Source organism: Schistocerca nitens, chromosome 1 (assembly GCF_023898315.1).
Source record: "Schistocerca nitens isolate TAMUIC-IGC-003100 chromosome 1, iqSchNite1.1, whole genome shotgun sequence".
Lineage (NCBI taxonomy): Eukaryota > Metazoa > Arthropoda > Insecta > Orthoptera > Acrididae > Schistocerca > Schistocerca nitens.
The window spans coordinates 510509591-510534873 of NC_064614.1; positions in this window are offsets into that span (position 1 = coordinate 510509591).

A 25283-nucleotide genomic window follows, 5' to 3' on the forward strand; every position below is an offset into this window, starting at 1 on the left:
TTTGCGCTGTTAAATGCGGTCGCTTATGGTCACCCATAAAAGTGAGTCTGGGCCGGATGCCAGCCCCGAAATGTCGCCCTTGGGGAAGCAGTGCAGTATGAAAATAACAATGACTGGTGTATCGTGTTCAAAGATTTTGAGGTCAGTGGATCGGTGCCACGTTATGCCGCCCCACGCCATAACAACTGGACCCCCAAAATGATCATGTTCAACAATGTTTCTGGGAGCATTACGTATTCCCACCTCGCGCTATGTGAGGGTATGTCCAGCATTATCGAATGTGATCGTTTTGGTGGTGGAGATGTTATGGTGCGAGGAGGCATAACGGTACATGGGCGCACTGACCTCCAAATCTTTGAACACATCACACTCACCGGTCTACGTTGTTGCGACACTGTACCCCTTCCCCATGTGCGTTTTTTCGAGAGTCCAGTCGGTCCTGATTTCATTTTTATGGGTAACAACGCGCGACAGCACCGAACAGCGTTGTTGGAGGAGCTCTTGGAACGAATGGATACTCGGTGAAGGGACTAGTCGCCCATTCTCCGACTTAAATTCCATCGAGCACGTGTGTGATGCTTTGGGGAGATTGACTGCAGCACGTCCACATTCACCAACGACCATCCGGCAGTTGTCAGCCGCTCAAATGGATGAATGTAACGCCATACCACAAGAACTTCTTGCCAACCTTATGGCCGGCATGGGAGCACGTTGCAGAGCATGCAGCTCCATCTGTGGTGTGGTGATCACACACCATACTAAGATCCAGTCTCGCCAATTATAATGTCCAGTGCACCATCATGGGACGCGATGGCTTCAGTGCAATTATTGTCTTTGAATAAAAGTGCCATTTCTATTCGTATCACTGCGTATTTTTTCAGTTACTTCTGTACTATAAATTAGAAGTTCTCTCTGTATATGGTACAAGTTTGATGGAGATATGTTGCTTGGCAGTGACACTCCATGCGAAAGTTACTTTCGTCCTTAATTTTTGCAAGCCAGTGTGCCTCGACAGTACGTACAAAATTACTGGTAACGAATCGGAAAAGATATGGCACTTTTTAAATGCGTGTGATTCCCGAAAAGCTTCTTGAAGAAAACGATAACAGCTGGATAGTTCAATGCATGATATCTGTTTATACACTTCTGGAAATGGAAAAAAGAACACATTGACACCGGTGTGTCAGACCCACCATACTTGCTCCGGACACTGCGAGAGGGCTGTACAAGCAATGATCACACGCACGGCACAGCGGACACACCAGGAACCGCGGTGTTGGCCGTCGAATGGCGCTAGCTGCGCAGCATTTGTGCACCGCCACCGTCAGTGTCAGCCAGTTTGCCGTGGCATACGGAGCTCCATCGCAGTCTTTAACACTGGTAGCATGCCGCGACAGCGTGGACGTGAACCGTATGTGCAGTTGACGGACTTTGAGCGAGGGCGTATAGTGGGCATGCGGGAGGCCGGGTGGACGTACCGCCGAATTGCTCAACACGTGGGGCGTGAGGTCTCCACAGTACATCGATGTTGTCGCCAGTGGTCGGCGGAAGGTGCACGTGCCCGTCGACCTGGGACCGGACCGCAGCGACGCACGGATGCACGCCAAGACCGTAGGATCCTACGCAGTGCCGTAGGGGACCGCACCGCCACTTCCCAGCAAATTAGGGACACTGTTGCTCCTGGGGTATCGGCGAGGACCATTCGCAACCGTCTCCATGAAGCTGGGCTACGGTCCCGCACACCGTTAGGCCGTCTTCCGCTCACGCCCCAACATCGTGCAGCCCGCCTCCAGTGGTGTCGCGACAGGCGTGAATGGAGGGACGAATGGAGACGTGTCGTCTTCAGCGATGAGAGTCGCTTCTGCCTTGGTGCCAATGATGGTCGTATGCGTGTTTGGCGCCGTGCAGGTGAGCGCCACAATCAGGACTGCATACGACCGAGGAACACACGGCCAACACCCGGCATCATGGTGTGGGGAGCGATCTCCTACACTGGCCGTACACCACTGGTGATCGTCGAGGGAACACTGAATAGTGCACGGTACATCCAAACCGTCATCGAACCCATCGTTCTACCATTCCTAGACCGGCAAGGGAACTTGCTGTTCCAACAGGACAATGCACGTCCGCATGTATCCCGTGCCACCCAACGAGCTCTAGAAGGTGTAAGTCAACTACCCTGGCCAGCAAGATCTCCGGATCTGTCCCCCATTGAGCATGTTTGGGACTGGATGAAGCGTCGTCTCACGCGGTCTGCACGTCCAGCACGAACGCTGGTCCAACTGAGGCGCCAGGTGGAAATGGCATGGCAAGCCGTTCCACAGGACTACATCCAGCATCTCTCCGATCGTCTCCATGGGAGAATAGCACCCTGCATTGCTGCGAAAGGTGGATATACACTGTAGTAGTGCCGACATTGTGCATGCTCTGTTGCCTGTGTCTATGTGCCTGTGGTTCTGTCAGTGTGATCATGTGATGTATCTGACCCCAGGAATGTGTCAATAAAGTTTCCCCTTCCTGGGACAATGAATTCACGGTGTTCTTATTTCAATTTCCAGGAGTGTATACCACAACATCGTGTTCCTGCTTGTATACAAGGAGATAAGAGCTGGTAACAAAAGTTCAAACTTCGATTGTGGATGCAAAGATCGTATGTCCCCCCAGATGTGGCAGGTGGACTTCCTACAGACACGACACGGAAGTAAGACCGGAGGAAATCCGTGCTGCTCGTTAGTCGCGAGGTGTCGCTGTACATAGACCAGTTCACTCTTAAGCTTTTAATTGGTATTTTACGCCACACTTGTTAAGGAAACACTTGGTGTCATATCTGTAGTCGTGAAGTCGGGTCAACTCTCATATGTTTTATCACCGCATAAGTTCACGAACACTTCAATGTAATGCAAGAAAACCATCCGATCACAAGTGTCCAGACACCTGTTAGTGGACATTAATAGTGAGTGCATCCTGCATTCGCCTTTATCGCGGCTTTGATTCTGCTAGGGGCACGTCAGTAAGATGTTTGAATGTCTGTGGAGTCCTTAATAGCTCTACAGCAGAAAGCGAAGAAGGTAGGGACGCCTGGGTCGAATTCGATCTACTAACTCATCCAAAGACGTTGCATTGGGTTCAGGTCGGGCTTGCAAGCCTGTTTCAGGTACGTTATTCTCCACAAACCGCTGCCTCATAGATGCTGCTTTATGACAGGATGCGCTGCCGTGGTGATACAATCATGGTCTCGGAACTGTTCCTTTATTGTATGCAGTACGGAACGCTGTAGTGTATGTTCATTTCTTTCCTCATTCAGCGCTTTCTAAAGCGCATTAAGGAGACGACGCCTTAATCAAGGAAAACACCTAAATAAAACCACTTCCTCTCCACCTTACTGCTGGCACTACACAAGATGGCAGTTATCTTGTCCAGTCATTCGCCAAATCCAAACATTTCCACTGAATAACACAGGGTAGCGTGATTCATCACTTCAAATCATTCGTTTCCAGTCATCCACTATCCGATGGCGTCGCCCTTTACCACTGACTACGGAAATGTGTGGCTTGTGAGGAGCTGTTCGTCCGCTGTTCCCTACTCTTTTTAGTTCCCTACGCACAGTCAGTGTGCTGCTGGGCTGCTGGTAGCACTTTGAAACTCATGAGTAATTCCTTCTGCAGATTTTATACGAGTTTCTACACCCACCCTCCGCAATGCACGACGGCGCCTGCCCATCAGGACGAGAGGTCTGCCGTATCTTGGTTTCGCTGTGGCTGTTTCTTCGCGTTTCCACTTCTCAATCACATCACCGACAGCCGACTTGGGCAGCCTTAAAAGTGTTGAACTGTCCCTGATAGATTTGTTACTTAGGTAACATCCAGTGTACGGTCCACGTTCGAAGTCTCTGAGCTGTTCTGACCGACCCATCCTCCTATAACAGCTTCTCTACTAATGCCATCTTACTTGTCTCCTTTTTATACTGTCTGTTACGCATTACATAGGGGTGCCCAGGTAGTGCATGTGCATGTGATGGGCTATGCAACGGTACAACAGAACCACTCACTTGAAACCTGCTAAGCGGTCGAAGCTGTACAGCAATTTCTTTAACAGTCGTATTTAATTCCATTGATTGACAGTTTTACCGGTTCTTGGCAGAATATTTTATACGTTATGACTGAAAAGAGACATAACACTGGTGTAAAATTTTACATTTATTATGTAACGCCATCGTCAGCTACCTGAAAATGGGGTAATAGCAGAAAATCGGTTTATGAAATAAATAATAATTTTTTTGGAATATTGCACCGGTGTTGTGTGTGTTTTCATTCGTAATCGTATTGAACGTAACTGTAACATAATAGCGTTTAATAATTACGTTAACGTCGACAGGCTAATCCTGTCGGGTTCCTATATGTACAATCGGAGAGGTGTGCTTTTACTATCACGCCAACGACTGTTACTAATGTTCTTTTAAAATTAACAAGTAGTGGTGATTTTAAAAGAAAAGAATATTCTAATCCAATTACAGTCAGTGTAGCTGACTATCGTAACAGAACTTTTCGCTCAACTAAAATTCCTGCACAATTTGTCTGCGAGTGTGGAAATGATCACCAAAGTTTGATGGGAGACTGTACCGACCAGTCATAGCCCAGGGATGTTGGATGGGTGATACGTGAGATGAAAGTGTAACCGTGAGAGGGCATGGCATCCGTCATACTAGGAGAAAATGGGATATTACTTCGCACTCTAGGATTACTCACTTTGAACTTAGTACGAAGATATTGAGACTGTATGCGTGATTCGATAGCGCCGATTCTTGGCACTTGTCGGCTGTGCTACTTCTGTCGTTTCTACAGACATTTCTGCTTTTCCAGGATGGTCTATTCACTGTCTACGCAGTTCATTCCACGAACAGACAGTGGCACCGACGCAGCTTGTTTCACGCACGAGGAACAAGATGGCGTCTGGGAAGCTGCGTGAAGTAAGGGATGTCTCGGAGATTAAAAAAAAAAAAAGCCACTTGGGTCCAGTCCCTCCTGACAAATAGTAGTTTCTACTGTTGGATTGAATTCAGGAACAAACGCGTGTGACGGAAACCTTGGTCAGCCACAGCCGATCACTGACTCAAAGGATTATCAGCAACAATTTTCGAGCAAGGCAGAATTTAGTTTGCTCACAATAGTTCGGGGTTTTCTAATAGAAAGCCACTGCACGCTTCAGTTCTGCTGTGTTTCACGGCTATAAATTTACCGGAAATGCTTCCTTTATTACAAGATTAAAAGTAGGATTTCGCTTTTACATCGAAACATTGAAGTATTATGGAAAGCGTCTCTATAAAATAAAAAAAGGTATATACACACAGATAAATACAGTAAAATATTGCAATCAACGGGAAGTCACACGTCCCTGCAGGCTTCAGTGCAACCACAGCAACACTTCTAGCCACATTTACACATACTGTTCTGAATTCAATTTCTAATGCCACAGGGAGTATCAGTAAGTATATGGGCTATGATGAAAGGCCGTTTACTAGCTCTATGTTCTTGGGTTCGATGATAGACAATGTCGTTGTTCCTCAGATTCTTGACTAAAGGATCATTAAATCTAGTCGAAATAGTAAAGTTTATGCAATGATACATGATACACATGAATTTTCATCAAGTGGCCATCTCGTTCATGGTACGGGACCTACATGTTTCAAAATGGATCACACAGCAGTTAACATAGTAATATTAAACACGGGAATTTAACATACATTATAGTTTTATTTAGAGTTTCGCTCAATAACTGCAATGATATTTAGAAAAGTTAGTGCTTTTCAGTTAGATTTTTGCAATCTAACAGTTTCCCAATCCATTTATAAGCAAGGCACTGTTAAGACACAAAGGAATTACAGACATGGCTGCGAGCGGGCACTGATTTAAATTAATGGGAAAAGTTGAAAATTTGTGAATTTGTGCCGGACCGGGTCTCCTGCTTATTAGGCACATACTCTAACCATAAGTCAGAAGACACAGTGCTCATTGCATGCACACGGACTGCCCTAGCACCCCTCCCGTCAGACCCTAATTCTCAGCTTATATATATATATATATATATATATATATATATATATATATATATATATATATATATATATATATATATATATATAAGGCGAATGATCTCTTCAATACGGATGCACACCAGGCTCGATCCCGTGCGGGAATCGGCGAAATGCCGCGAGTAATGAGGATAATTGGATATATTGATCTCTTCAATACGGATGCACACCAGGCTCGATCCCGTGCGGGAATCGGCGAAATGCCGCGAGTAATGAGGATAATTGGATATATTGATCTCTTCAATACGGATGCACACCAGGCTCGATCCCGTGCGGGAATCGGCGAAATGCCGCGAGTAATGAGGATAATTGGCAAGGAGTACTACATTAGTAGCGTGTGGGTAAGTTGAGAATTTTGGCGTGGCGGGAGGCGTGCTAGGGCAGTCCACGCAGATGCAATGACCACTGTGTCCGTATGGCTTAGTGGTTGGCGGCACGGTAGCTCAGCGTGCTCGGTCAGAGGGTTAGCTACCATCTATAATAAAAAACTGAGTCAACGGATCAACAAAGAACATGAACTGGTGTTATCGGACGTCCGCCCCGAACAAATTCAACGAACAATATAAAACAAAATGAGATTTTTAAAAAATGTGGTCAGAGTATCTGTCTAGTAAGGAGGAGACCCAGGTTCGAGTCCCGGTCTGTTCAATTTTCCCCATTGATTTAATTAATTTTCGCTCGCAGTCAGTATCTGTAATTCCTTTGTGTCGTAATTCATACTGGCTTCAAAATGGTGTCTGCTCTGTCGATCATGTTATATAATGTACTGTTGTTACACAAGAGAGATATTCAGTAGACGCGTGCACACATACACTTCTGACAACATTCATGTTTGGGGCAAGAGCACAATTGTCAAGGAACATCTGTCTGGATTTATCTCGCGACAGACGTGAGGAGCTGCCAAGTAATAAACGACGTTTTGTGTGTTTTTCCGGCCCTGCTGTGGAGCCTATCGGCTGGCTGGCTTGGCTTAATCGCCTTGCACTGGGCGCCGGCCTTGGCCTATTCTTCCACCAGTCGCCAGACTTGCAGCCCTGCACCTATCCTTGCCAGTACTTTCACTCGGATCGCATAGCAACAGCGAATTTGTTTGCTTTAAAACAGAAAGGCCAAATATTATTTTCGAGTAGCTGAGAATGACACGGCTGCCGGTCTGCACCGTTGGGCATTCATGGCGTTTTCGGACGGTGTTTGTTTGTTTGTTTACCTAGAGTAGACTGAGTTGCCCTTTTAATAAGCAACAGACACCCTGAAATGGCATTCATTATGTTTAAGTTCATAAAAAGGTCTCCTCATTTCCAGGAGTAGTATTTGTGAGAGGACAAATCCGTCCTAAATGAAATCTGGTGTCAGATATTTATTCAAATTTCAGTCTGCAGCCATGTGCTTCAGCTATTATGTATTTGAGGCGTGCGTTTCTGAAATAAAGATTCAAATGTTCGAATGTGTGTGAAATCTTATGGGACTTAACTGCTAAAGTCATTAGTCCCTAAGCTTACACACCACCTAATCTAAATTATCCTAAGGACAAACACACACATCCATGCCCGAGGTAGGACTCGAACCTCCGCCGGGATCAGCCGCACAGTCCATGACTGCAGCGCCTGAAACCGCTCGACTAATCCCGCGCGGCAAATGATTCATTCTGACCTTGTATACTATGTATCTCCCGTTATGGCCGTCACTTGGTTATAACCGTAGTGGTCAGAAGCCGATTGTTTCTAACACAGATTCATGTATCTAACATTGATTGGACAACTGAGGTGATAGCTAAAAAACAATAAACTAGGTGTGATTCTTGGGACCACTTTGACACCATACATCTGTACAAATAACTTCTTTCCCACTTTGGGAGTTCATTTTCTTGCAAGTATTCATGATATGACGTGGAGGAAAAACATGCTATGATCTAACTTGAAGAGTAAAGGTTGCTTATTGCTGGACGTCAACGAAGTACTACACGGTACTAAACAATGAAAATCAGGCTTGAAAGATCTGTAGTCTTACAAAATCTCGGCACATGGTCTGGCAATAAAATGGTAGTCGTCGCATTTGTTAAACCAAGAGCATGCTCAGTCTAGAAGTTCTTCAGAAAACTCAAATGGTAAATTCTGTGCTCCACAGGGAACTGCAATAACAGGAAAAATGTATAAACATTTTAAAACATCAAAGTTTATCTGCACTACGATATAATGTGCATAGAAATACTTAGAAGGCAGTATATGTAGCTCTTTTGTTAGTCTTTGTGTCCTTTCGTATTACTAAATAATCTCAACAAAAGCTGTTTTTCTCGATCATTGGTAATAACTATTCTACTGCTAGACTAATTATAATAAAAACAGTAGCGTTTCTTTTTATGTTTTTATTTACAAGCAGCTTGATTATCTTAGTTTTTCAAACGTAAAACCGAAACGATATTATTCTTTCAGATATTTTCTCTTTTCTGCAGGAGAAAAATTGTTAGAAGAATGTTACCTTCCAATAGAACCACGACAACCTGAGAGCAAAACATGCAGTCAGTATAATAAAGGTTTGAGTTAAATATAATAAACTACAAAAGTAGGACTAGAACGTGTTAATATCGATTCAGGTGTATAATATATTGTTTGCTACAAGTCCGATGATGATAACTAATTCAGTAGTGAGCTATTGTCGATGTGTAGAGTTACTTTGAGCAGTTTTTGAATTAGATAGAGTCTTAAAGCTAGTAAACAAAATACGCTATCTGATAACAGTGTCCATATTTTTCCAGAAACCGTAGTTTACCTAAAATTTGCCTTTTACTTCACGAAACTTACTGTGGGCAGAAATACCTGTGTGTAGTTCTACTCGATGACGGGCGTGAGTCCAAGAGTACACAGTGTTAACCTAATTATCATTACGTGACTGACAGTACATTAATGGTTTCAAATCTTATTATTTCGATAGTCAACACAACAATGATAATGTCAGGTCTTGGCAGACTACCTTCCTGTGCGACTTCATTATCTTCTTAAAATTAAAGCTTTTACAAACAACTTAGGTTGGAAGGATCACATGTATAATGTTGTAGGGAAAGCAAACCAAAGACAACGTTTTTACTGGCAGAACACTTAGAAGATGCAACATGTCTACTAAAGAGACTGCTTACACTATGGTTGTTTGTCCTCCCCAGAGGACATCGAAAAGCTGAAACAAGGGAAGCTCGTTTTGTATTATCGCGAAACAGGTGGAGTGTCACGGATATGATAAGCGACTTGGGATGGCAACCATTAAAACAAAGCTGTTTTTCGTTGCAGCGAGGTCTTTTCACGAAAATTCAGTCACCAACTTTCTCCTCTAATTGTCAAAATATTTTACTGTCTCTAACCTGCTTAGGGAGAAGTGGTGATCTTAGTAAAGTTAGAGAACTCGGAGATTCTACAGAAATATTTCAGTGTTCATTTTTCCCACGAGCTGTTAGAGAGTGGAGGAATAGAGAAACGGTCTGAGGATGGTTCGAAGAACCCTCTGCCAGGCACTTAAGTGCAAACTGCGGAGTAGTCATGTAGGTGTAGATGTAGATCGTAAACATTCGTCCATCCACTCTTGAACAAACGACACCACTGACGCCAAACACCTTCGGTTACCACATTCTTCTGCATAGAGCAAATATTTCGCAAAAAATGTCAACGGCTTTGAATGCTTCTGCCACTAAAACCCGTGTTACAGACCGGATTATTCATTTGGTGGGGTTTTCAATTGCAACCCTCATTTTGAATGACTACTGCAGTCGAACAAGAAGTGCCTCTCTTGCTATTGCAGCTCTAAAGCCTGTATTACACTGTAAAAGATCCATCACAAAATCTTTTATAAAAGCCTTCTTGCAAAATCTTTAACAGCGTAAAAGATTTCTTTTATTATAGATGTTCGATAAAAGTTAGAGTGAGGTCCTAGCTTTTACTAAAGCTTGCCATTGTGTGCTTACCGGTTTTCGTGCTTCTAGAGCCTTTAATCTATAAAATTACGTCGAAGCACAGGTGTTGGATAAAAATATAGAAAAACCGCGAAAAATGCGTGTTTGAACATAAATACAGATTCTAGGCAAGTCTACATGCTGGATTGTTGTATTTGACCACAGATGGCACCTGTGCAATGTCCTCAAAACGTTACAAGTATCATCTGCAGTCAGAGTAGGGTTCTGCGTAGTTGTGAGTGCGTTATGTCGGAGCTAAGTGAATTCGATCGTGAACAAGTTGTTGGTGATCATATGGTGGGTGTTTCCGTAACCAAAGTAGCCAAAGTGTTTGGTATTTCAAATGGCGCCATTGGAGTTTTGTACCACATACAGGGAAAGCGGAAAACATCATACGGTAAGTCACAGCGCGGATGGAAGTGTGTGTTGAATGATCATTGAAGAGGACTGACAAAAAATAAGAGGACGACATTTGCAGAACTGATGTTGGACTCGCAGACCCTGTCGCGACCAAAACAACACGAACGGAGCTCCTTAAGCAGGAAACTGCTGAGCGAGCTGGAATTGCGAAACCACTCAATGTAACACAGATGCCCGTATCAAGGAAGTGTGATGTCGAAGCCATAAAACCTGGACAGAGGAGCAATGTATGAAAGTCATTTGGTCGGATGAGTCTTGTTTCACACTGTTTCCAACTTCTGGTCGAATTTAGTTTAAAGAGCGAAAAGGGCGGGCGTTCTACGATGATTTGAGCAGCCATATCGTAGTATTCCACAGCCCCATTGCTACTCTGTAAGGTTGCATTACTGCCAAAGATTATTTGACCGTTATGGATGATCAGGTCCATTCCATGGTAGAATATTTATTCCCCAATGAAGATGCCCTGTTCCAGTACGACAGGGGCCCTTTTTACAAAGGTCGCATCCAGGACAGGTTTTGTGAGCACCAGGATGAACTGTCGCATCTCCCCTGGCTACCAGTCATCAGATCTCAATATTACTGAGCTTTTGTAGGCTGCTTTGGAGAGAAGTCTGCACGATCGCTGACCACTTCCATCACAGCTACCTGAACTTGCCACTATTTTGCAGGAAGAATTGTATAAGATTCCCCCGAAAACCATAAAGAACCTGTATTTATCAATTCTGGGACGACTGAGAGATGTTTTGAATGCCAACGGATTCCCTACACTGTATCAGGCTTGGTAATGTATTGTGCTTTTAGAGTTTCCATGCTTTTGTCCAACTCCTGTACATTTGGTGCGTGGCTACCACCACAGTGATTATTGAGAAGTATGAAGAATACAAAATTCTTCATAACAGAAAGCTCGTTCCTCTAGAATCTTACAAAGAAGTGACTGCGGCGATAGCTGCTTTCGAAGTATCTGCACTGGGATGACGTAAGGAAGAAATTAAATGGACTGAGGAGTCCTGTAAATATGTTTATTTTACGAAGTGAAAAGACGATGTTAACATAAATTCCTGTTTGTATATGGATCAAGAGAAGTGTCAAGAACGGCTCGGGCGTAAAGGATATTGATAAACCCAGTGTTTACTGGTCCCCATTAATAGGTTTCATTGAGAGAACAACAAAAGTCGATGAAGGGCATAATAATCTCTATGTTATGAGTGCTATTGCTTATTGTAGACCGATGACAGTTCATTAAATATGCCATTATGTTGTTCAAGTACGCCATCGCGTGTTTCACACATGCTCAGGCAGAAGAAAAACTATTGCTTGTCTTCGGAGATGGGGAAATCCAAGTTTTGTTAATAGTGTATACAAAAGTGAAATGAATGTATTTATTTTTTTCCCTAGAAATGCAAAAGGTTGTACGGAACAATTCACACAATGTCGGAAACGCAGAAAATTTTAGTGACTGAAAAAACAAATCCCAAGGGAGTCCCAAAGGGTTCAGTTTTGGGTCCAGTCCTATTCCTGATGTACGAATGACCTTCCCTTAACAGTCAACAAGCAAAATTGGTGCTTCTTGCAGATAATACTAGTGTTACAGAAAGCAACAGAAGGGTTGGTGGATGATATTTTCGAAATATTTATTAAGTGGTTCTCTGAAAACGGACTCTCCCTAAATTTTGAAAACTCACACTACATTCAGTTTTCAATAACAAATAGCGTAATAGCAACAACCGACGTAGCACATGAGTATCAGTCAATATGTAACCTCCCCCTCACTTATCGACCTTAATGACAGTGAAAAATTAAACCGCGTGTACCTAATGGAAATTTGGGAAAAGCAATCGTCACCGAAGTTAATCTGTCCGTAAAGAGGGAGGAAGGGTTACATCTAAATGAAAGGAAAAATGCAAATGAAACTGGTGGAAATTAATTTTGAGAAAGGGTAAAGTTAATAAAGAAAGTAAATGTGCGGTCGTTACGTTAACAATTAACTGGCGTTACTTAGATATTTGAGATTTGGGGAAAATTACGGTCGCCAGTCCTATAGACAACTACTATTATAACTGAAAAAGAAAGGTTATTGCACATATAATTAGCACTAAAAGTGTGGCAACTGAAGGTTGACACGTGTTGTGTGAAAACTGAATATTTGTTAGAAGTAATAAATTTCGCTACACTCTGATTTAATTTAGCAAAAGAATTAATAAAACCGGAAAATTGAAAGTTAATTTAGTGACTGAAATTAATAGTGAACTTTGTTTATGAAGCACTACGAAATTCAATAAAATAAGGTTAGTCTTGGGCTACCTCAACAATCATTTCAAAAGCTACTGGAATCCACGCAATTTAGAAATAAGAGATTTAACTTTGAACTTGAATTAAATGATTCTGAATAATTAACAATAGTAAAGTTTAGTACGTACCAAGCTGAGCTGCAGTCACAGGTAAGCTAAAATACGGTAACAAAACTCGTACTCTTAATTTGTACTTGTGTAATCTAAATATTGTAGCCAGCTATGAATACCTTAACTGAACTTTGAAATTAAAGCAGTGAAATGGAATGATATTACTTTAATGCTGGCGTCTGAATTTCAACGACACTTGGGTTCATTTCGGAAAAGAAAGGGACCCTGCTTGGTAATGCAATTGGGACAATGAGCAACAAAGTTTCATGCTAAGTTGCTGTAATTTTGTGATGCAACAATTTTAAAAGCTGAGGTCTGCCATACAGTTCTAAAACTTTACGTGCTTCCAGTTTCCCTTGTTGGTTGATTGAAGGTTTGAAGTCGTCGGTCGAGGAGGTGGCGACAGTCACTCATTGTCGGCCGTCGCTGTTGCAGAAGCTGGATGTTGGCGCGCCTTCTTCTCGACACGGTCACCAGGCGAAACGGGCTCTTGATGTGCGCCAGCTAATGCTTCCCGTCCGCGACACCGTGTCAGAAACTATCTACATCTACATATACATCTACATGACTACTCTGCAATTCACATTTAAGCGCTTGGCAGAGGGTTCATCGAACCACAATCATACTATCTCTCTACCATTCCACTCCCGAACAGCGCGCGGGAAAAACGAACACCTAAACCTTTCTGTTCGAGCTCTGATTTCTCTTATTTTATTTTGATGATCATTCCTACCTATGTAGGTTGGGCTCAACAAAATATTTTCGCATTCGGAAGAGAAAGTTGGTGACTGAAATTTCGTAAATAGCTCTCGCCGCGACGAAAAACGTCTTTGCTTTAATGACTTCCATCCCACTCGCGTATCATATCTGCCTCACTCTCTCCCCTATTACGTGATAATACAAAACGAGCTGCCCTTTTTTGCACCCTTTCGATGTCCTCCGTCAATCCCACCTCATAAGGATCCCACACCGCGCAGCAATATTCTAACAGAGGACGAACGAGTGTAGTGTAAGCTGTCTCTTTAGTGGTCTTGTTGCATCTTCTAAGTGTCCTGCCGATGAAACGCAACCTTTGGCTCGCCTTCCCCACAATATTATCTATGTGGTCTTTCCAACAAGTTGTTCGTAATTTTAATACCCAGGTACTTAGTTGAATTGACAGCCTTGAGAATTGTACTATTTATCGAGTAATCCTACCCCCATGAACCATGGACCTTGCCGTTGATGGGGAGGCTTGCGTGCCTCAGCGATACAGATGGCCGTACCGTAGGTGCAACCACAACGGAGGGGTATCTGTTGAGAGGCCAGACAAACGTGTGGTTCCTGAAGAGGGGCAGCAGCCTTTTCAGTATTTGCAGGGGCAACAGTCTGGATGATTGACTGATCTGGCCTTGTAACACTAACCAAAACGGCCTTGCTGTGCTGGTACTGCGAACGGCTGAAAGCAAGGGGAACTACAGCCGTAATTTTTCCCGAGGACATGCAGCTTTACTGTATGGTTAAATGATGATGGGTCTTCTTGGGTAAAATATTCCGGAGTTAAAATAGTCCCCCATTCGGATCTCCGGGCGGGGACTACTCAAGAGAACGTTATTATCAGGAGAAAGAAAACTAGCGTTCTACGGATCGGAGCGTGGAATGTCAGATCCCTTAATCGGGCAGGTAGGTTAGAAAATTTAAAAAGGGAAATGGATAGGTTAAAGTTAGATATAGTGGGAATTAGTGAAGTTCGGTGGCAGGAGGAACAAGACTTTTGGTCAGGTGATTACAGGGTTATAAATACAAAATCAAATAGGGGTAATGCAGGAGTAGGTTTAATAATGAATAAAAAAATAGGAGTGCGGGTTAGCTACTACAAACAGCATAGCGAACGCATTATTGTGGCCAAGATAGACACGAAGCCCATGCCTACTACGGTAGTCCAAGTTTATAAGCCAACTGGCTCTGCAGATGATGAAAAAATTGATGAAATGTATGATGAGATAAAAGAAATTATTCAGGTAGTGAAGGGAGACGAGAATTTAATAGTCATGGGTGACTGGAATTCGGTAGTAGGAAAAGGGAGAGAAGGAAACATAGTAGGTGAATGTGGATTGGGGCTAAGAAATGAAAGAGGAAGCCGCGTGGTAGAATTTTGCACAGAGCACAACTTAATCATAGCTAACACTTGGTTTAAGAATCATGAAAGAAGGTTGTATACATGGAAGAACCCTGGAGACACTAAAAGGTATCAGATAGATTATATAATGGTAAGACAGAGATTTAGGAACCAGGTTTTGGCCGGCCGAAGTGGCCGTGTGGTTAAAGGCGCTGCAGTCTGGAACCGCAAGACCGCTACGGTCGCAGGTTCGAATCCTGCCTCGAGCATGGTTGTTTTTGATGTCCTTAGGTTAGTTAGGTTTAACTAGTTCTAAGTTCTAGGGGACTAATGACCTCAGCAGTTGAGTCCCATAGTGCTCAGAGCCATTTGAACCATTTTGAACCAGGTTTTAAATTGTAAGACATTTCCAGGAGTAGATGTGGACTCGGACCACAATCTATTGGTTATGACCTGTAGATTAAAATTGAAGAAACTGCAAAAAGGTGGGAACATAAGGAGATGGGACCCGGATAACCTGAAAGAACCAGAGGCTGTACAGAGTTTCAGGGAGAGCATAAGGGAACAATTGACAGGAATGAAGGAAAGAAATACAGTAGAAGAAGAATGGGTAGCTCTAAGGGATGAAGTGGTGAAGGCAGCAGACGATCAAGTAGGTAAAAAGACGAGGGCTAATAGAAATCCTTGGGTAACAGAAGAAATATTGAATTTAATTGATGAAAGGAGAAAATATAAAAATGCAGTAAATGAAGCAGGCAAAAAGGAATACAAACGTCTCAAAAATGAGATCGACAGGAAGTGAAAAATGGCTAAGCAGGGATGGCTGGAGGACAAATGTAAGGATGTAGAGGCTTATCTCACTAGGGGTAAGACAGATACTGCCTACAGGAAAATTAAAGAGACCTTTGGAGGTAAGAGAACCACTTGTATTAATATCAAGAGCTCAGATGGAAACCCAGTTCTAAGCAAAGAAGGGAAAGCAGAAAGGTGGAAGGAGTATATAGAGGGTCTATACAAGGGCGATGTACTTGAGGACAATATTATGGAAATGGAAGAGGATGTAGATGAAGATGAAATTAGAGGTACGATACTGCGTGAAGAGTTTGACAGAGCACTGAAAGACCTGAGTCGAAACAAGGCCCTGGGAGTAGACAACATTCCATTAGAACTACTGACGGCCTTGGGGGAGCCAGTCCTGACAAAACTCTACCATGTGGTGAGCAAGATGTATGAGACAGGCGAGAAACCTCAGACTTCAAGAAGAATATAATAATTCCAATCCCAAAGAAAGCAAGTGTTGACAGATGGGAAAATTACCGAACTATCAGTTTAATAAGTCACAGATGCAAAATACTAACGCGAATTCTTTACAGACGAATGGACAAACTGGTAGAAGCCGACCTCGGCGAAGATCAGTTTGGATTCCGCAGAAATGTTGGAACACGTGAGGCAATACTGATCCTACGACTTATCTTAGAAAATAGATTAAGGAAAGGCAAACCTACTTTTCTACCATTTGTAGACTTAGAGAAAGCTTTTGACAATGTTGACTGGAATACTCTCTTTCAAATTCTGAAGGTGGCAGGGATAAAATACAGCGAACAAAAGGCTATTTACAATTTGTACAGAAACCAGATGGCAGTTATAAGAGTCGAGGGGCATGAAAGGGAAGCAGCGGTTGGGAAGGGAGTGAGACAGGGTTGTAGCCTGTCCCCGATGTTATTCAATCTGTATACTGAGCAAGCAGTAAAGGAAACAAAAGAAAAATTCGGAGTAGGTATTAAAATCCATGGAGAAGAAATAAAAACGTTGACGTTCGCCAATGACATTGTAATTCTGTCAGAGACAGCAAAGGACTTGGAAGAGTAGTTGAACGGAATGGACAGTGTCTTGAAAGGAGGGTAGAAGATGAACATCAACAAAAGCAAAACAAGGATAATGGAATGTAGTCGAATTAAGTCGGGTGATGCTGAGGGAATTAGATTAGGAAATGAGACACTTAAAGTGGTAAAGGAGTTTTGCTATTTGGGGAGCAAAATAACTGATGATGGTCGAAGTAGAGGTGATATAAAATGTAGACTGGCAATGGAAAAGAAAGCGTTTCTGAAGAAGATAAATTTGTTAACATCGAGTATAGATTTAAGTGTCAGGAAGTCGTTTCTGAAAGTATTTTTATGGAGTGTAGCCATGTATGGAAGTGAAACATGGACGATAACCAGTTTGGACAAGAAGAGAATAGAAGCTTTTGAAATGTGGTGCTACAGAAGAATGCTGAAGATTAGATGGGTAGATCACATAACTAATGAGGAGGTATTGAACAGAATTGGGGAGAAGAGGAGTTTGTGGCACAACTTGACAAGAAGAAGGGACCGGTTGGTAGGACATGTTCTGAGGCATCAAGGGATCACAAATTTAGCATTGGAGGGCAGCGTGGAGGGTAAAAATCGTAGAGGGAGACCAAGAGATGAATACACTAAGCAGATTCAGAAGGATGTAGGTTGCAGTAAGTACTGGGAGATGAAGAAGCTTGCACAGGATAGAGTAGCATGTAGAGCTGCATCAAACCAGTCTCAGGACTGAAGACAACAACAACATCGAGTAATCGAATTCCAACGGATTTTTTTTTTTTAACTCATGTGGATCACCTCACACTTTTCGTTATTTAGCGTCAACTGCCACCTGCCACACCATACAGCAATCTTTCCTAAATCGCTTTGCAACTGATACTGGTCTTCGGATGACCTTACTAGACGGTAAATTACAGCATCATCTGTGAACAACCTAAGAGAATTGCTCAGATTGTCACCCAGGTCATTTATATAGATCAGGAACAGCAGAGGTCCCAGGACGCTTCCTTGGGGAACACCTGATATCACTTCAATTTTACTCGATGATTTGCCGTCTATTACTACGAACTGCGACCTTCCTGACAGGAAATCACGAATCCAGTCGCACAACTGAGACGATACCCCATAGGCCCGCAGCTTGATTAGAAGTCGCTTGTGAGGAACCGTGTCAAAAGCTTTCCGGAAATCCAGAAATACGGAATCAACCTGAGATCCCCTGTCGATAGCAGCCATTACTTCGTGCGAATAAAGAGCTAGCTGCGTTGCACAAGAACAATGTTTTCTGAAGCCATGCTGATTACGTATCAATAGATCGTTCCCTTCGAGGTGATTCATAATGTTTGAATACAGTATATGCTCCAAAACCCTACTGCAAACCGACGTCAATGATATAGGTCTGTAGTTCGATGGATTACTCCTACTAACCTTCTTAAACACTGGTGCGACCTGCGCAATTTTCCAATCTGTGGGTACAGATCTATCGGTGAGCGAGCGGTTGTATATGACTGCTAAGTAGGGAGCTATTGTATCAGCGTAATCTGAAAGGAACCTAATCGGTATACAATATGAACCTGAAGACTTGCCCGTATCAAGCGATTTGAGTTGCTTCGCAACCACTAAGGTATCTGTTGTGGCGTAACAAGCTAGTCACGCCACACTGAGGAGGAAGCCGAAAGGCACGCGTACACACACGCCGACTGGCGTCAAGTCTGGAACAGGATACGTATTGAATACTATAAAGAAAATACGTATCTTTGGAATATACTTAACTTTTAATCAATCCTTGTGATACATCTCTCTTGACTATACAAATGAGACTCGTAAGATACATGCACTGATACAATTGGCGCCTTGCTAAGTCGTAGCCATTAACTTAGCTGAAGGCTATTCTAACTGTCTCTCGGCAAATGAGAGCAAAGGCTTCGTCCGTATAGTCGCTAGCAACGTCGTCGTACAACTGGGGCGAGTTGTCGTACGTCTCTCGAGACCTGCCGTGTGGTGGCGCTCGGTCTGCGATCACACAGTGGCGACACGCGGGTCCGACATGTACTAATGGACCGCGGCCGATTTAAGCTACCACCTAGCAAGTGTGGTGTCTGGCAGTGACACCACAGTATCTACTTCTAAGAAACTCATGCTAGCAGCTGTTCGTGTTTCAAATTCTGGAATATTCCATTCGTCTTCCCTGGTGAAGGAATTTCGGAAAACTGCGTTCAATAACTCCGCTTTAGCGGCACAGTCGTCGGTAAGAGTACCATCGGCATTGCGCAGCGAAGGTATTGACTGCGTCTTGCCGCTTGTGTACTTTACATACGACCACAATTTCTTCGGATTTTCTACCAAATTTCGAGACAATGTTTCGTTGTGGAACCTATTAAAGGCATCTCGCATTGAAGTCCGTGCCAAATTTCGCGCGTCTGTAAATTTTAGCCAATCTTCAGGATTTCGCGTTCTTCTGAACTTCGCATGCTTTTTTCCGTTGCCTCTGCAACAGCGTTCGGACCTGTTTTGTGTACCATGGGGGATCAGTTCCATCTCTTACCAATTTATGAGGTATGAATCTCTCAATTGCTGTTGCTACTATATCTGTGAATTGGAGCCACATCTCGTCTACATTTGCATAGTCAGTTCGGAAGGAATGGAGATCGTCTCTTAGGAAGGCTTCTAGTGACACTTTATCCGCTTTTTTAAATAAAATTATTTTGCGTTTGTTTCTGGTGGATTTGGAAGAAACGGTATTGAGCCTAGCTACAACGACCTTGTGATCACTAATCCCTGTATCAGTCATGATGCCCTCTATTAACTCTGGATTGTTTGTGGCTATGAGGTCAAGTGTGTTTTAGCAACCAAAAACAATTCGCGGAAGATGTTTTCTGCCTACCACCGGTTTTGAACAAGTATTTTTGGCAACATATCGAGGGAAGGTTGAAGTCCCCACCAACTATAACCGAATGAGTGGGTTATTTATTTGTTACGAGACTCAAATTCTCTCTGAACTGCTCAGCAACTATATCATCGGAGTCTGGGGGTCGGTAGAAGGAGCCAATTATTAACTTAGTGCGGCTGTTAAGTATAACCTCCACCCATACCAATTCCCACGGAGTATCTACTTCGACTTCACTACAAGATAAACCACTACTGACAGACACAAACACTCCACCTCCAATTCTGCCTAATCTATCTTTCCTGAACACCGTCTGAGACTTTGTAAAAATTTCTGCAGAACTTATTTCAGGCTTTAGCCAGCTTTCTGTACCTATAACGATTTCAGCTTCTGTGCTTTCTATTAGCGCTTGTAGCTCAGGGACTTTCCCAGTACAACTACAACAATTTACAACTACAATTCCGACTGTTCCTTGATCCAAGCACGTCCTGTATTTGCTATGCAGCCTTTGAGATTGCAGCCCACCCCGTACTTTTCCGAGGCCTTCTAACCTAAAAAACCGCCCAGTCCACACCACACAGCCTCCGCTACCCGTGTAGCCGCCAGCTGAGTGTAGTGAACTCCTGACCTATTCAGCGGAACCCGAAACCCCACGACCCTATGGCGCAAGTCAAGGAATCTGCAGCCAACACGGTCGCAAAACCGTCTGAGCCTCTGATTCAGACCCTCCACCCGGCTCTGCACCAAAGGTCCGCAGTCGGTTCTGTCAACGACGCTGCAGATGGTGAGCTCTGCCTTCATCTTGTAAGCAAGACCGGCAGCCTTCACCAAATCAGATAGCCGCTGGAATCCAGAGAGAATTTCCTCAGATCCAAAGCGACACACGTCATTAGTGCCGACATGTGCCATCATCTGCAGTTGGCTGCACCCTGTGCTCTTCATGGCATCCGGAAGGATCCTTTCCACATCAGGAATGACTCCACCCAGAATGCACACAGAGAGCACACTGGATATCCCTAAGGGGCCCCATTATGCGCCTAACATTGGAGCTCCCAACTACCAATAAGCCCACCCTCTGCGATTGCCCGGACCTTGAAGGCTGAGAATCATCCTCTGAAACAGGGCAAGCAGCTGCATCTGGCTCAGCCACAGACAGTGCCTGAAACCTGTTTGTCAGACACACCTGGGAGGCTTTCTGATCAGCCTCCGGGGACGTCTTTCGCTGCCTGCCATGCCGTGGAACGACCTCCCAATCAACCACAGGCGAGGGCTCAGCCCCACTGTGGGCAGCAACTGGGGCAACCACAGCGGCAGACCGATCTGGGGACAGAAGGGACGAGGTTGACATCCCCGTGATACCCAAGTCCGGCTCCCCACAGTGGTGCCCATTGGCAACAGCTTCAAGCTGCGTGACCGAAGTCAGCGCCGCTTGCATCTGTGAGCGAAGGGATGCCAACTCACCCCTCATCCGAACACAGCAGTCACAGTCCCTGTCCATTCTAATCGATGTTGAACAACAGTTACTGAAACATGAGTCCGTGCCTAGATAATGCAAGGGAAACACGCAAAGAATGTATGAACTAACCTATACAAATGCCTAACGACTGCGCTACAATCTGCGTGAATTTACGATTACAGTAACTAAAACTCGAAATTACACCTCCTATACGAAACTCACACGCAATTTAAGTAAGAACCTACGAAGTAAACACTAAAGCGCGATGCTACAACTCTCAAATACTATAACACGCCCGAAATTTGTGAATTAAACAATGCAAGTACCCAAAAACACGCAAAGAAATTAAGAATTAAACTATGTAACAAATAAGTAAGCTAGGGTTATACGACTTGCTGCTGGCAGCTGCTTATCCAACGGCGGCAGGGAGCAAGTCGAGCGCAATTACATGCTGCCAAACCCCGAAAGCGCGGCAACTCGCTGGAGCGTCACACAACACACCTGCTCCACCGCCCTACTCCAGCCAGACCCCGCTCTGCCCGCCCTCCACGCGGCACAGTTAACACTACCAAAGATCCTAAACACTTTGGTTATCCACACGACCTATCGATGTAATCGTTTGATAGCATAGTTTTCCCTAGGCCAGACCCAGCGTAAAAATACAAATAATATTTACAAAACAAACCAATTATACATCAACGTAAATGCATTATATATATATAGTAAAACAATTACAATATATAAAGACACAGAAATGTCATATCTTCAGGTAACAAAATAAGGAAAAAAATTTATAGTACAATAGATGGAAATAGGAGGATATGCATTTGGGCGTTACAAGTAAATAGGGTAGAATGCTCCACAATTTTAGATGAACATACTGATGAAATCCTGAACTGGAAGAAGCTTATTGCAGGGCTTCTCAAACATTTAACTTTAGCTTCTTTTGCTCTACGTGTGATTGATAATCTTCGACAGAAACGTATCGACCTCCTTACATGTTTTGCATATTTCCACTCAGTGCTGTTGTATCTAATAATTTTCAAGGGTAACTCATCACTTAGAAAGTATTGATTGCACGAAAGCGAACAATAATAATAATATGTCGTGTTCACCCACGGATGTCATGTATGTACTTTTGTCACAATACATATTTTCGCTAATGAAATTCGTCTAAAAAAGTCCATCACAGTTTGGAATGAAAGTAAGGTTGATATCTACAACACTAGAGGGAAACATAATCTTTATTACCCATTATTAAAGCTGGCAGTGGTTCAGAAAGGAGTTCATTATGCAGCAACAAAAGTTTCTACTTAAAAACTAGTAGCCAGTTAAAAAAATTAAGTGTAGTTGGATGATAGGGCTAAAAATGTGTTCATTAATGCTAACATTAATGATGCATACATATCCTGTAAACTGACTCATTGCAAGTTATTTCGCTAAAAGAATCGTTGAAACGATCTATGGTAGATGTAACTAACTAACCAACAGAAAATGGAGGTTACTTTCCGGATAGCCAGAGTACATTGTTGAACGTTTTGACTTGACATACCGAGAATTAACGTAACATCCTGAGGAAATAGACTTTACACCAGTTTCAATGATACCTCGTCAAACTAGTATTTAATGTTACATTGCCTCACACGCCCCGTGTCTCGAGGCATCAGCCTCAGGTTGGACTTTCGCGATTTGCCGGTGGCTTTTTGCTGTTCGCCGGTCCCTCCGCTAAAGCGGGCAGCGTTGCGGCAAGAGCGCCGCGGAACCGTTCCGCATTCCATTCCCTGAGTCTTGCGCTGTTCTGTGCTGTCTGTCCGTGGCGGGGCGGCATTGTGCTGCTGCAGCCTCCTGCACACGCCACGCAGGCGTGCATTCCGTCTGGCCAGAGAGCGACTGCCAAACCGAGGAACGGCGCAAAGGACGAACAGTCGTCACTAGGGAACGATATTCTCAGCAGTCGCGTGTTTTTCTTTTCTAGTCTAGTATCATGCTCATTTAGATAAGTGTCCATAATACTTCTTTGCTTACATTTTTGTTATGGCTTTAATCATTAGCCACTTGGCATCCGCTTGTGGACAAAGACATTTTTTATGTTCCTCCGTCCATTACCTTCTTCAGCTAAACATGACCATGCTGATCCTGTATGTTTTCTAAGGTCATCTTTCCACCTCACATTAAGTCGTCAGTCATTACCTCCCATAGGGCCTAGCAATGAACTTTCTTGATCTCCTCAGTGTCCTAAGTCGTGATGTCGTTTGGTTCAGGGGTTCTTTGCGGATAGTACGTAATATGTTGCTCTTAATACGACTAAATCTACAAATGTAGCCGTAATTTCGGGAGTACCGGTACCCCAAGAGATAATTAACACCGTTACTACGAGGGGCGTTCGATAAGTAATAACATTTTTTTCTCGGCCAATTTCGGTTGAAAAACTGCGGTATTTATTGTGGGATATCTTCATATATTCCCACTTCAATCACTGTAATTTATGACGTTCCGATAGACGGCGGCTCTTTACTTTGCCTTAAAACGGCGTCTGTAACGGAGGTACGTTTCATGCACAGAGCTGTCATTGAGTTTTTTTTTCTTTTGACGGAAAATCAGAGTATCGCAGATATTCATAGGTGCTTGCAGAATGTCTACAGAGACCTGCCAGTGGACAAAAGCACGGTGAGTCGTTGGGTGAGGCGTCTGTCATCACTAACAAGTTCGCGCAGATCTGTCCCTTCACCCGGTTGCCAACCGATCGCACACAGCTATGACTCCTGCAATATTGGAACGTGCGGACACTCTCATTCGAAGCAATCGACGGATCACAATCAAATACCTCGCTGCACAGCTGGTCGTCTCTGTTGATAGTGGCGACACCCTCGTTCAAATGGTTCAAATGGCTCCAAACACAATGGGACTTAACATCTGAGGTCATCAGTCCCCTAGACTTAGAACTACTTAAACCTAGATAACCTAATGACATCACACACATCCATGCCCGAGACAGGATTCGAACCTGCGACCGTGGCAGCAGCGCGGTTCCGGATCACTCGCGTTCACTAGTTGGGTTACGCAAAGGTGTGTACCCGCTGGGTTCATCGCCGCCTAACAGAAAACCACAAAGAGCAACGCAGGACCGTCTGTGCGGTATTGATTGCGCTTTACAAGGCTGATAGTGGCAATTTTTTGTCGAAAATCGTCACAGGTGATGAAACATGGATTCCGTTTGACGTCCTCCGTCACGGTGCTGTGATCAACTGGGAAGTCTATTGCGCTACCCTCGGGACACTGAAGAAACGACTTCGTAACTACGAAAATGCAAATGAACTCCTCCTTCTCATGACAATGCAAGACGTCGCACATGTCGGCGCAGCCGAGAAGAGCTCACAGAACTTCATTGGACTGTTCCTCCTCATCCACATTACAGCCCGGATCTCGCACCTTCCAATTTCCATCTGTTGGTCCAATGAAGGATGCACTCCACAGGAAGCAGTACGTAGATGATGGGGAGGTTATCGACGCAGCAGGACGTAGACTCAGACGTTGACCACTAGAGTGGTACCACGCGAGCGTACAGACCCTTCTAGTAACGTGGCGTAAGGGCGTCGCGTTGAACGCGGATTATCTTGAAAAATAGGGTTTTTTAGCCAAAAGAATGTGGAATAATATGGTGTATTGTAATCCTGAATAATGCCAATCTGCTTTCGGAAAAAAATATGTTGCACTACGTACTGAACGCCCACGTGCACATAATTTATGTTCATGGTCTAATAAAAAACGTTGGAGGCCTCGTGAATCTCTTAGCGGATGATATTGTTGTCCATAATTATGAACTTTAAAACGCCTGACTCGAAATGTAGAAAGACTTGCAGAGTACCGACAATTCATGCAGGGACTGGCAGTTGAATCTCATCGTAAAGAAATATAACGTATCGTACATAATTAAGTGAAGAGATCTACTACACGATTGGCAACAAATCACTGAAAGCAGTAACTGCCGTTATATACTTAGGAATTACCATCTGGAGCAACCTAAATGTTCATATCAAACAAGTTGTAGGAAAAGCGGATACCAGGCTGAGATTCTTTGGGAAAAAGATAAGAAAATATAATTCACCCACGAAACAAGTAGCTTAGAAATCAATTGTTCCACTGATTCTAGAGTGTTC